Below are 14,716 nucleotides of genomic sequence, written 5' to 3' on the forward strand. Positions count from 1 at the left end.
CTCCAGAATTATCACTCACCTGCGCGCACCGGCAGGGTTTCGGTTATTAGCTCCAGCCAACCATTTCGCCCTATTACTTTTCAGGCGGCTGCTGCGGAAAGTAATTTCGCACATTAATTTGCTCGCGAAACCAAGCAAATATGCTTGCTTGCCCTTGCCTTGGTGGGCTAATATAGGTTGTGTGAGTGTGTGTGCACTTGCAGAGACCTGAACACTGAACGCAAAACGTAGCCATTAACAGGAAAAATACATGGGTGCTCTACCGCAGAGCTAAAAGCAGCATTAATTTTCAACAACCTTCAACATATTTAATGTCAAAGCTCTCTGTTTTTTGACAAAAACCCAGCCGGAAACTAATTTGATCTAAAATTTAGGAATCGCCTTTTAGTGATTAAAATTTATTATACTTTTAATAATACTCACAATTTATATAAAAAAAAGGGAACAGAAAAGGGTAAACGTGTTCCTTGTTAACCTTATGGCAAAATACTTATAGAAGCAATTTACAAAATAAAAGGCAGATGGGTCAGTTTTATCAATTATCCTAAATAATTTGAGGTTCTTCGTAAGTTCATTAAATTATTTATTTCAAATTTAATTTTTTAACTTTGGATTACTCTGTTATTTTAAACAAATTTTTAACAAAACAAAAAAAGAAATAATTATTGAATAAACCAAAAATGATAAATTAATAGTAATGTAGCAAATATATACTTTGTGTTGTGAAAAATGACGAAAAATACAATATTAAATTAAAACTGGTGATCTCCATTGATTGGGCTGTTGGGTTGCCCTCATAGTTCCTTTCACTTTGCTGAGAATTCTGCCGCGCTAACCTTTGACATTCAACAAAATCGCAACTGGCGAATAAATCAGAATCAAATTCTCTCAGCGTGTAGTCGCAGTCGTGTAAAGACAAAAACAGTGAAAACGGGTAAAGGGTGTTTCGATCAAGTTTCATGTTTCAATTGTAAATAAAAATAAAAGAAAGGGAACGGACAGACCTTTGGATTAAGAAAATAAATTTTAGTATTAAAAAACCTTCCGCAGTAAGATGTAGTGATCTGATCTATTTTGACCTAAGAAAGTTAAAGTTTAATCTTATTCTAATTTTAGTGTTATTTTACTTTTGCTTTCTGGAAAAATCTAATAATCGATAGCCTTTTTTACATTTTCTTCATCAATAGATAAATATTTCAGCACTTAAATGTTATTGTTGTTTATTTGTCCACATTGTTACATAAACAACAATAACATTTGAATGTTTTGAATACATCAATTACACAAATTTAAATTAAATTTAACAGCATTTAAAATAAGTTTCTCGTAGAATCAGGATGTTAAAAAATTGAGATCAAATCATGCAATGTACAAAATAAGTTATACTTTTAATGCCTACATGCAAAGTTTTAATGGCTACCTTGTGAATTAGGAAGCAAAACTTTAAATAACAAGCAAACAAAACTTTTAATTTAAGTTAACGTGCGCTCGTCTGAAAGCATAAATTACACAAAAGAACTTCCTTGATGAATAAAAGGTTCTTTTCGGTGACAGTTTTCTATATAAAAATTTATTCAAGTCATAAATCTCAACAAGTCATTATCTATAGTTGTAATTGTCTCCTTTTCTCACACCGCAAGCAAATAACTGAACAAAGTTTTACATAATTGCAAGTCAGTTTCCAGTTGGTGGAGTGGACGGCATAGGTGCGATGATTAATTAATTGATGGCCAAAGGCAAGGTGAAAATTCTCTCTAGTGTAGATCACTGGTATACGATGTGTACTTAAGCTGGTTTATTTATTTTTGGCCAAAGGCAACGCGAACTTCGGTTTTGCTTTAGCTGAGGGTCAAATAATGGTAATATCACGCACGCCGTACTCCCCTGGTGAGCCGAGAGAGCCAGACGGTAACAAAAAAGTCATTCGGAATATAAACAGCGCGTTCGACCACGGATTTAACGCCAATAAAAGCCGCAGACAAAAACGAGTGAGAAGCGACTGTGGTATTAACAAGCTGATCATTGGTCCCTGACGCTGGAATTGGGTATTAGGCTGTCTTTATTGGAAAATAAATGAAGCTCTTACGCGTCAAGCTGCCATAATTTTAGGCAATCCGGTCGTCGTTAAGAATGGAAATTAACATTTAAGTGGCAAGAAGAGGACGTTTCGTTTCAATCAGCCTTTACGGTCGAATATAATTTTAATTGAAAGTTTAAACGTTTCGTTTTTTGGATTACAACAGATTAAAAGTTACGAGTTCAAAGGCAAATATTTCGAAAGGCCCCAATTCAATTAATAATCAATTTTAATTGAGAAGGATTTGCCTCAAGCACGTTGTTTGTTCTCATAAATACGCTCACAAACATTGGAATTCGTGGGTGATTTTTCCCAGTTATTTTTGTCTCAATTTGCCCATGTAAAAGCAGAGGAAGTGACTAAAAAAATTGATTTGATTTTGCAGAGCAGTAACGGAAAAACATTTTATTTTCGGCTGTTGATTTTATTTAAAGTGATTTTTAAAATATTATTATTTCCAAAATATCGGAGTGGAGAATAAATAAATAAAAGTTAAGATCATCACAAACAGAGGAGTTTTCTTTAGAAAAATTTTATATGAATTGGTGGTGATTTAAATTTAATTTATTGTGTAAACTAATTCCCCATTTCTTTTTTAACTAAATTAATTTATTAACCTGAAAACAATATTTTTCTTTCACTATTTAAAAAAATCTCTTTGCATTAAAACTGTAATTTTAACCATGAAAACTAAGGCAACCGTATGCAAATTGTCCCTCTGTGATTCAAAGCGCAGGGTCGTGCACGCATGATTTGCGCTTTCAAGGACCTCGCATTCACCCCTATGTCCGCATTTGAGTTTCCGATTACCATCGGTCAGTTGCTCTCTTTTGATTCGTATATAGAACTTTGGGCGCGCGTGTTTGTCAAGATCGACTGAATGCTGCCGGTCGGCTTTCACAAAACTAACTCGGATCATCCTCCGCCGGCACACAAGTTGAGACCAACAAGTAAGAAAACAAACAGCCTTGCAATGCCTTCCCACGGGGGCCCTCGGTGAATTGCTGCGTCTTTCGAGCCAATTGTCAACCCCATCAGTTTAAATTCAAATGGGAAATGCGAGGCGGCACCTCATTTGCCTTGATGCACACATTAGACTGGCGCGCGAGGCAAGAACGCCGTGCGTACCGCCGAAATAATGAAATTTTAATTAAAAACGCGGTGTGTGTGACACTCTCTTGTTGCTGTAACGACACTTGCTGTCTTCCAAAGTTAGCGTAACACCTTCATTTCGCGACGAGAGAGAGCGAAGTTCGCGCCTGGATTAAAAGCCGGGCTGCCTACGTGCTCAGGCGCCTCCGGTAAAAAGTGAGAGAAGGACTTTATATTATGAACTACAAATTCCCCAACCCGGTGCAAAAGTGGGCGGGTTTAATTACGTTAAATTTTAATTTAGTCTCGCAGGTTTTCCAAAGTTTCTTCTTTGAGGAGCAAATTGCTTTTTATGCTCTGTTGTTTATGCAATATTCATCATCAAAAACGTAGCGTACAGTTTCGTGTACAATTATTAATTAATATTGCACGCATCCAGCCGTTTGTGTTTATCAAAATACATAATTTAGAGCGTGGATAACGTGAATCGAGAGGTGAAGGACTGTGTTAATCAACAATAACATGTCCGTTTTATTGAATCAATTGAAATATTTAAAGAGCAGCGATGTGATGATAATTTATACATAATATTGTCAATCAGAATAAATTTTTTAGCTTGATTAATACAAGGGCTCAAAATTCAATAATAATGCTATACTTAAATTAATTATCTTCTTTTCCCTTACAATTAAAATCATAAATTGCATCCTCTTTATTGGAGGTTAGATCATAATATATATTTATTACACAGGCTTTAGAGAAAGATAATTTACAACAATTTGTAGATAAACATGAATTTGAAACTTATATGATTCTGATGTTAATATACTCAATTAATATATAAATATATTTAGATTAAAAATTGGCCATTTTCCCAACAAATGGTTTTAAATCATAATAAGGTTAAAAAAATTTCAAGCGCACACAAAAAATAAAAATTAAATGAAGTATAAAACAGTATAAATTTATATATTAAAATCAAAAAGATTAAATTTGTAGTAAAATAAATATAGATATTTCAAATAGCATTAATAATATTATTTTATATTAGCAGTCATCTCAATTTGCTGTCACAATCTGTATAATTACACAAAGGGTTCCTCCTCTATTTTATGAAGATTAAAAATTTACTACTTGTGTTAATTCTTCATTTTCTTTTACATTTTACCACAATTTTTATAGACTTGGCAAACAAATATGACGAAACCTCATCTCCTCGTTTTTTTTTTCTATTTTAGTGTTCACATTTGATTCTGAAAGATCAGACGGAAAGTCATCAAAATTTCAACACATTCAACGTCTCTCAAACGAATTGGGTCCTGTGCGTCGGTATCCGCACGAGCAAACCAACTTTGCTCGAATATTGGCTTAGAGTCCTAAGCCCGTGACGCGGGTAACGACAACCGCCGCCTCCGCTTCACAGAGACCACCTCGCAAATCCCATTTATTGGGAAAATTTACATCTCCGGCATTACCCGCGGAAAATACACTAAAGCCTAGTTTGCGAAAATTCTGCGCCCTTTTATAATTCATTGGCATTAAAAGTTCACTGAGAACGAGACCTTGGCCCGAATATGCATAAAAAGCCAAAGACTCCTCTTGGCACAGCTATAAATAGCGCAGGTTGTGTTTGAATAAGAGCCTGAGAGAGCACAGTGGATACACATCTGAGCCGAGAGAGATTCGAATGTGTTTATTTGAATTTGGAATGGTGTGCCAACAGATCGCATAATCTGCAAGGAGGAAAACACAAAATTTATATCTGGAATTCGTCGTCTGTGAATAATTTCGTAAAGTTTTTACTTCTCTTTCCACACTTTATGTTTATATTTTGGAGCGGTTTTAGTTTGGGGTGCAGGCACGCAATATTGATCATTTCAATGAATCGCGCGCCTCACCCCGGCCAATATTAGCTTATGCATATGGGCCTTGTGTTTGCCAGTCTTAATGACTCGCATGTACAGTCGAGTGGTTGAACTGCAGCCTCGCTTTTGTCTCTTTGCGAGCAGTAAATGAGTCACAAGTCGTTAAAGACGGCGGAACAATGAGAAATGAATTTAAATGGTGACGAGGAAACGGCGTCTTGAACGTTTGGCGCAAAAAACTTTTACATTATAGCAACTGGTTTCGAGGAGGGACAAAAAGCTTTTAAATAATCTTGCGAATTTCCCATTGTATGTCACCAAGTTTTAGAATTTAAAAATCGTAATTGCAGCTTCGCTTTTCCATCCAAATAAGTAATTCACTCTTTGCCTTAATTTAGGAGTTTTGATCAAAGTTTTGATTTTCGAAAGGCAAAAAGAAAAAAAATCTGCTGGCAGAGAATTGATTTTTGCTTAGTTCAAATTTTTCCAATAAATGTCTGATCAAAAAAAAATTTATTTTTCATGATCATTCGCACGGTTTCAGTAACCACGTAAAAATCGGTTTAAAAACATTATTTCTAGTTTTTAATTCCCGAGAACGTCCGATCAACAATTAATATAACTATTTCTTTATATTTTTACTAACAAAATTCACTCCCAGTTTAATTTTTAAATCAGTCTTACAAAATATTTTTTTTCTGTAATTTGTTGTTAGGAAAAGAGGAATTTATATTTAAATACAAATTAAGGAATTTTGTGGCGACCTTACTTGCAAACGGCCAAAAGTACAAATAGTATTTTTTGCCCTAATTTTGATCCCCAAAAATATAATAGTTTCTAATTTTTTTTGCTTTACACCTAAAAAGTGGTGAACTATAAGAAGAGGATTGTGATTGACAAAAAAAATCCAGCATACTACATTCATGACTCCTTTCATGTTAAGTTCCAGAAGAGAGATGTTTAATAACAATGCGTTGCTGCAAAGGTAGCTCAATACCCAGACTTGAAGTTGTGAGATGCCAGAGTGACTTGTTTGATAACATTTGGTATAGAATGCGTGTACATTTATTAAAAAGCATTACCCCAAATAAAAATATCACATTTTATATTAGTAATTGACCTCTTTTAATTGTAATGAGTTTCAATTAGTTTTAATATATTGGTATTTACTACACTCTGCGGTGTCATTGCTCGCTGCATGTTCACAATGCACTTCATGGAATGCAACTTGCAGCATTTCATTGTTGCATGTGCCAGTTGTAGGAAACCACAATGAATGGGCGCAACCAATAAACTATTTTGCCAGCCACATTTAGCGTGAGGTTATAACTAGGACAAATCCCTAATTAATTTGCAAGTTTAATATCAGTATTGCAAATCAATCATGCGATCAAAATACATTTTAATGCATATACGAGGAAAATCATTAATTTAGTCTTTATTATTAATTAATAATTATGCTACTAATTGTGAGCTAAAGCAAGTGGCACTTCTGTCAGTTTTTTTTAGCAAACTTTTGCAAAAACAAAATTATAAATGAAATTAATAACAAAAATTACTTCCATGAATATAAGCATTACTTATAAATCTCTCAGTTTCAATTATTTGATCAATTTGTAAACTATCATATTTATTAAAATGCAATTTTTTTTATCTTCTTTGTTTTATTTTGCTTTGGTGGCATAAATTACATTTAAAAATTTAATATTCATTATTTCTTCACTTTTACCATTAAATTACTACAAACCCCTAGTTAATCGTCAAGCTTTATGCAATTTATAAAAATTCTTGAAACTAGTTTCTTTACGCATAAAAACGCCGCGCGCAAATTTGCCGCGCGCTTTTTAGCATAATCGGAAAGAAAAACAAATCTCTCGAACCTACCTGACAACTCGACGACTCGGCAGCTCGGGAATTTGTAATCCAAAAATAATCCGCACGAGCGGGCACTGAGCACGTCTTTGGAGAGAGCACTGGCAGCAGTAAAGTTTTGCTTAATTTTGTGAGGAGAGAAGAGTTGGAGCAAACGCGACCGAAGAAGTGTTTTGGGCCGAGGCTGGAACGAGACTGGCCACGCCGGTTCGCCGAGGGTGGTTCGTTCGTTCGCCTGCTCGGGAGCCAACGGTGCGCGCGCGTCTCTCTCTTCTCAAAGTCGGTGGCGAACACTCTCTCGATCTCTGCTCCCGTCTTACACTCGCGGGGCCCGACTAATTGGGATGCTCTCGACTTTGCCGGCTGAGGTATGCAACCGGCCGCACACGGCCCTTTGTTGCGTCCGCCGCTGATAACACGGCGGTTTGAAATTTCCTACGGCGGCTAATGAGATACAGTTTTCTGCCCCCGTCCGTATAATAATACGCGTTATCAACTTGACAATGGCGCCCGCACACTTTTAAGTATTTGTGTGCGCCCGCGGTGGAAGTTTTTAAAGGGGTTTCTATGGAAATAATGCGCACAAAAAGTCGCCGGAGAAAGAACGTAGTTTCTAATTTTGCACACTTCAGAGGTTTTGTTTGTAAAACATCGGATGCGGTGCGTCTTGGAGCAAATTTAATATTAATATAATGCCTTGCATAACAAGCAACAAAAAATTTCACCGGCACAATGAAATTTTGTATGTAATATTTATTTTTACATTATTTACGACCGCTCCCTTTTCATTCCAAAGTGTGAAAACTTTTAGCGCGAACAGCAATTTAATATTTTATGTTGCCAATTACTTCTTATTTTCTGTTGTTTCACTTTTTTTGGAAAAAATCTCTTTTCTTATTTAGGAACGAATTTTCTCTAAAAATAAACGATAACAATTTTGCCAGGAGAGTCTTCAAAAATCATTACAAACTCACTGAATGAACGTTTTCTTTTTTTTTATCCCCTCCCTCCAGCGGTAGCAGACAAGACCTGCTAAATCGAAAGAGCCGATAACAAAGTGACCTTGAGCCTTGAGACCCACTGGGCCAGGGAGAAAGGAGAATAGGATGAGTTTGCTTTTGTTAGGAATTTGAAGAGGATGAGGAAGACGAGCGGTTGCAGCCTATGAATGTGAACTATGCTGGCATTCGCCTGGAATGTCCAATGGAAACCGCAGAAAACACCAAAAATTCCAGACGATGTGCAATTCCTCTTGAATCTGCCTGTAGTAGTGATCTTATGATTTCCTGAAGTCTTGTGAACTAATTATTAAATCGTTTTAATTTCGTATTTTGACGTAATGAAAAAACAAAATTGACAAAATTGCGCTAAAATATGTGCTACATGCAATAAAACAACGTTTTTTTTTTTAATTTACACCACCCAGCTGAAGTAAGAAAATATTAAAATTCATGCACAAATCTAATATTCAATGAAACTTAAATTCACAATGTTATTTTTAAATATATTTTATTCATAAGCACGATTCTCCAGATTTTTTTTTTTTTTTTTGAAAATCCAATTGGTTTGAATAATTTATATCCCTGTCAGGAAAGAAATATGACAATGAGATCAATTCTTCAAATAAATATTAATGAAAAAGGGAGTAAATGAAAAGTTGACAATGCTTCTCTAGCTCGGAAATTGTAGCTCTCGCCCTTTGGCTTTATTCAGAACACGCTTTATTTATAAATATATATTATTCTGCACAAGCAGAAGTTGCGTGTGCCGTCTGCTCCGTCCCAGCATTCGCCAATGAGATTTCCATATTTTGGCTTTAATTAATCTGCAGCCACAAGGTATGCTAATTACTTAATAAGAACCGCTCGCGAGGCGGAATTGTAGCCATCGGCTTTATGTACGCGTCGACTCTGAATGTTGCTACGTCTTAATCCGTGCCCCATGCAAATTGGGCTTACAATTAGTTTTACTGCGTCGGTAAAGCGACTTTAATTTAAGGCTGGGAGGTGTGACGAATAATTGGAATTAATGGAGTTTTTTATTATTTTATTTAAATAGCACGTTTTTTTAAGACAACCCCTGTCGGCTGATTGAAACACAAATGTAGAAAAATAAGAGATTTATTCAAGTTTAATAAAGAAAAATTTGGGGGGGGGGGGTTAAAGAATCAAACAATTTTGTAGTCAGATTTGCCCGACTTGAATGTCAAATATAAATAAAATTCTCCGTCAGCAGACAATTTTTTTAGTCACAAATTTTCAAATTAAATTATTTAATAGGGCTAAACGGCATCACAATTATCAAAACTGATTCCACAATTAATTAAAAATTGTTATAAAAAAGAAAAATATAAAAAATCAAATCGTTATTTTATCAATCAGACTTACCAAATAATTACACTATATTTTTTTAATTGCTTCAAGAAATAATTGGTTTTCGTGTAAATAAATTTTAATTTTTTTCCACCCCCTTTACAAGCCATATTATATAATGTGCTGTTAATGTAAAAACGCAGCCCTTCTGTATTTCTGATGTCATTTTGTGGGAACGAAAAATTTGCAAGCCAACTTGCAGCCACCAGCGTTAATCTCTTTCAGGGCATTAAGTTGTCACTTTTTATTTGCGCGTGTTTATTAAGCAGGGCAAAGTTAGCCAGGCCGGAGGCGGCCGCGGAGAGGAAAAACAGCATAAATTGGAAAATCTCATCGGCATAGACGGGCACAAAAATAAACAAGCAGGGGCGGAACAAACAGAGTGCGAGCGCGTGGGCAAAAGCAAAGTCACTCTTTCTTTTTCAGCTCCGGAGCGTTAGATTTTATGTGCGTGCCCAATCTAGGAAATAAGCAGCGGGAAAATACATTTGGAACAAACCCTTGGGGTTAGGCGAGTGACATCCAGATGAGGCCATGCCGGCCTTTGAAAGAGTGCCCTGGTTCGAGCAAGAGGTTTTTATCAGCTACGGATTTATTTCTTTTTATTATCCTTGTGTTCCAACATCTCTTCCTTGCTGTACCAAGAATTAAAATTTCACGTCTTATACAGAAATTTTTGGAAAGGCGATTTTCAAACCAAAGTGATCATTATATTTTCCATAAAAATTCAGGCACATGAGCTCAAATTTCAAGATCTGGAAAAATTTATTTTTCCTTCCTCACAATATTTTTTTCTCTATATCTACAATTTTATTCTTATTGTTCAAATTTATTCAAATTATATCCAAAACCATGAACACATCTATCAATTTTTCTCTCACTTAAAATACCAAGAACAACGACAACAGCTGAAATACATTTTATGTACTGACCAAAATTGGTTGAATGTAATAGATCTTCATTTTTATATATTACACGGTGTTTGTTTTAAAAGTTTATTCTTTTAGAAGCAATAAAGCAAATTTTTTTTATAGTCATAAGAAACAAAAACTGTTAAATAAAAAATAAATTTTTAAATTTTAAAATTAATTCAAATATTTTTTTTTGCATTTCATTAAAATTAAAAATAAAACTATAGTAAAAATATTTATTATTTAAATTAGAAATTTTGCCCGCACAGCATTTTTTTATTTAAAATCTTCATAGATTGGAAATTTTAAGTTACAATGTTTCAATCGTGATAAGTCTCTGTCAAATGCGTTGATTTAAAAACAATGCAATAAATTTAATGAAGTTTATTCTTAGTGAGTCTGCTGATGGATTTAATACATAAATAAAATATTATTAGTTTACTTTTTATTGTTTGCCTTTGTTTTTCAGTGACTATAAAATAAACATGCATGAATTAATTTTAATTCCAAGGCGCACAAATATGCAGTAATAAAATTTAAAGAAGCAAATTGTATGCTCAAAATTATTTTAACAGTAAAACCAAACACATCAATTAGTTATCTTTCATTATTGAATGTGAATCAAATAAAGACTAAATTAAAAATAATTTGATTCAAATTTTTTTAAATTAAAAATTATCACAATGTTAAATTTCATTTCATAATTTTTACTGTCATTTTAGTTGGGTGATTTATTGTTCGAGGTAACTACAAAATAAAACATCACGCAGCTACAAAAAATGGCAGCCGTACTGCTGTGCTGCGCGTCTACTTCACTGCAAATTTTTATATATGGAAAAAGCAGAAGTGGATAAAAAGACTTTCAAAAAGCGATTTACGAGCGCACACTTTTAACAAAATCCCGCTTACCGAGAGCCGAGCTGGATTTCGGCTTTCCAGCCAGCCAGGGCTTATGCACCCTGCAAACAACCCCTGTATGCTTGAATTATAAAAGACCCCTTGACTCAGCATCCCGGCCGGCGAAACAAAAGCAACCACTGCGTCGGTACTTTGCGTATGTATCGCCACAGTGGTGGTGCCGCCGCCGCCGCCTGTTCTCCAAAAACACTCTTCTGTGTACACAAATAATATAGGGCTGCGGCCAAGGAGAGGCGAAATAATTAGGCGAGATTTCGCGCGACTTGCGTTGTTTGGCAAACGCTCAATTCGGTTAACCAAATTAGCGACGCAGATGATTCGCATCGGAAAAGCAGCAAAGGCAATATCGTAAAAAAAGAAGGACTTGCAAAGAACTGCTGTCACTTTCGGTAGGGCCAGCCAGTCTCTTTTCCTGCTCCACTTCCTGTCGGCACAAAGCCAAGAAAACCGCTCCACGAAATGCACGAGCAATATTTTTTATTTAAATATATCCGCCTGCCGAGTTTCGCGCTCTCCGTGTTTTTTTGCCAAAGCTTTATTTGCGTTATACTCGGGGCCCAAATTACGGCACGGAACACACACAAGGATGTGCTGACGCGCACTCCAAGTGGCTCATGTGTGTCCTCCACAGACAGTGCCCCTCGCTGCTGGCGTCGCTTTTAACCCTCGCAGTCAGAGTGAAGATCTTTCGGGGAGGCTATACCAGTTCGAGCGAGATTAATTTGACTGCCATTAGTGGCTTTCAAACCCCGCCTGCCAGAAACTTTTCTCGAAAAAAAAAAACTCTTCTCGCTGCGGGCAGATGCACTGATTTGTGAAAGCGAAATTGTCTGTCAGGGTCTTAGCAGAAACTTTTTTCTCGAGATAACTGTGATTAGGAATGGGGGAAAGATGATCACTTATTTTACCATTTCACTCTGTAAAAAGATGCTAAAAAGTTTTAGAATTTTACTATTTAATGTTAATTTGAAACTTCCAGATATCAATTAATTAGTGAAAATACTGGAATTGATTACAAAATAATAAATATTAAAATCATGATTTTGTCTAAGAATCCAATTTTTTATTCTTTGTTGTTCATGTGTTTGTTTGAATGTGTGTTTAGGATGTTGCATTTTGTCTTAATTTTTTAGTTTTAAGTGGAACAATTAATTATTTTGAAAACAGAAATTTTAGTCTGTTTGGCAAAGAATTAAAATCTCCATTAAAAGTTGCAAAATGGACATTTTAATACATTTTCTGAGCATTAGTTTTCTCGCTCAGTTTCTGAATCTACGTCAAAAATTTTTATTGTTGTTTGAATTTTGAAAACAACTTTTATACATTTAATTCACTTTAATTTTCTATAGAAATAACGGATAAAAATAAAATGAAAGTAATTATTATTAGGAAATTTCGTTATAGATATTATCAAAATTTTTAATCTTAAATTGATTTTGTTTGATTTTATCTGACATTTTTAATGTTTTTAAATGAAGATATGGAACCTGCCAAATTTAGCAGTCAATTTTGCTTCTCCGTTTTGGTACAGGTTGAGTCTCGGTTCATAACGATTTTGCCAGGGTTTAATGGCGATGGCCATGAGGTGGTCCCACACTATACACACTCAATTTATTTTGATATTCACGCCTGCCGCTGTGTTCACTCAGCACTCGGTGTGATGAAAATGGCCCGTTAGTTTTCATTTTGCATGCAGCGCGGTAATGGTCAATTAGTGGGTTTCGGCTCGAACGGACGGCTTCAGTGCAAGTGCTTATTTGCAGGCAATTCATTTCGCAAGTAGATGACCACCGATCATTTCGCCCGAGAGACCCATTGTGGCTGATTTGTATTGTGAGCGAGCCGACACAGCCGACCAGGTTAATGGATATTGCAATTTCATCGGCGCATAATTCGCTCGTCGGTGCAATGCAATGGACTCGCATATAAACTTCTAGCGAGGCTAAAACACGGACGCCGCTCACGTGTAAACTGTATAGTGTAGGAAAAGGTCAGTGGTATAGCCTGCTATTAATAAAATAGGAAGGTGTTGTTTTGGTAATTAAGGCTTCATTGTTGGTAAAGGTCCCTCAATCATCTATCATGGTCAGAGTGATGGCTACGACGTTTCCACTGTTCTGATTTTTCGTTAAATTTAATGGTGAATAACTAAATTCGTCACAAGAAATCGTAAGGTAAACTTTATCAAAAGAAAAAAACTAAAAATTAACAAGAAGTATTAAATACATAAAAATTTTAAAATGTTAGAAATTATATTTAAAACATTGACTAGAATTTGCAAGTCTACTTTATTTCAAACGAAAATTATGTTGCTTTTTTGGGACTTGTAATTGCAATACTATTTAATGATCGTAATCGGATCATTTTTAATTTTCTGACACTAAATATTCATAAGAAAGAAGTTTTTGGAAAAAATTAAAAAAAAAATCTATGTCATTCAGTTATCACTGTTCAGCGAACATTTTGAAAAAAGAAAGAATCAATTTTGCCTGTGTATAAAATTTGCAATATTGGACGCGTTCAAGCGGAAATTAATAAAATTAAATTGTACAGCATATTCTGTTAGCGATCGAACGCGAATTCACCACCAAAATCGACATGCTGGTGACAGATGATAAATGCCAAAATCATCAGCATTCTGCCCACGTCGGCGTGAATTTGAATCCGAAATCGGAAATCAGTTCAGCATTCGGCGCAGCTCATGAGGGTGATTTGCTTAGGGGCTTGGAAGAGCCAAATTAGGTCGTCACCGATAGATTGTTTGGCCACGCACTGAATAAAGCTTTGATATTCGCCCATCGTGTGTGGGTTTGCATTTATTTGGTCCTCCTCTCTAGCTTGCTCGACTTTTATCTGATTGAATGATTATTATCATTGTGTGGCGGTGGTGGTCGGCCTCCGGTGTCCCCCGAGCGAGGCAATTATACACGATAGGCTTGCCTTCGACTGACCCAATGAATTTAATTAGCTCCGATTGGACCGGACGATTTCCCAATACAACAAAACAACTGAGAGAGTAAATTACAAAAAGGAATATCGTCGATTGGCTTTTAATCTGCCACTTTTTGATGCGAGCTGGAAATTGGCAAAGGACTTTTGACTCTTTCAGAGAATAATTGGAACAATCGTTTATTCATTAATCAGATTAAGTACTTATTTCAAAGCAAGCTAATTAACATAAATCAATTTATTCTGTCAATTAATTTAAATACCCTCTTCAATTTTAATTAATTGCTTGGATTTTTTTTTTACTCACACAAGTTATATTATTTTTATATTGTATTTTCACTTATCAAAAATCATTTCTTTACTGATAAAAAATAAAAGGCCTTAAAAAGAAAAAATAAATGAGAATGAAGTTCAAGGTTTAACTCAAATTTCTTTACTGGCGAAACGAGGTTAGTGGCAAAGTAGTAACATTTTTTTTCTGCAGGATTAGGTGCTCGGCCAAGACATCCAATTCTGTTGCACATACATATTTCAGTTTTCCTTGCACCTACACGAAGAGGGTAGGATTGAGGACACGCAACCCCAAAACCTAATCTTTGTCCCACGGGGCTAGAAACTCACAATTTCCGAGTCCCTCGCTCAGATTCCAGCCGCGCTTGC

The 14,716-nt window shown here is 35.4% G+C and overlaps 1 protein-coding gene across 1 annotated transcript in view; it reads right to left on the reverse strand.

Annotated features, from left to right (window-relative positions):
- The window catches only part of LOC132193334 (hemicentin-1-like), a 161,779-nt gene extending 154,660 nt beyond the window's left edge, over nucleotides 1–7,119 (reverse strand). Inside the window, exon 1 of the mRNA XM_059613940.1 lies at nucleotides 6,919–7,119. The gene's annotated coding sequence lies outside the window, so the exon portion shown is untranslated. The remainder of the gene's footprint in view (nucleotides 1–6,918) is intronic.
- Nucleotides 7,120–14,716: the final 7,597 nt, after the last annotated feature.

The sequence above is a fragment of the Neocloeon triangulifer genome, unplaced genomic scaffold, assembly GCF_031216515.1.
Source record: "Neocloeon triangulifer isolate White Clay Creek 2 clone unplaced genomic scaffold, ASM3121651v1 ptg000004l, whole genome shotgun sequence".
Lineage (NCBI taxonomy): Eukaryota > Metazoa > Arthropoda > Insecta > Ephemeroptera > Baetidae > Neocloeon > Neocloeon triangulifer.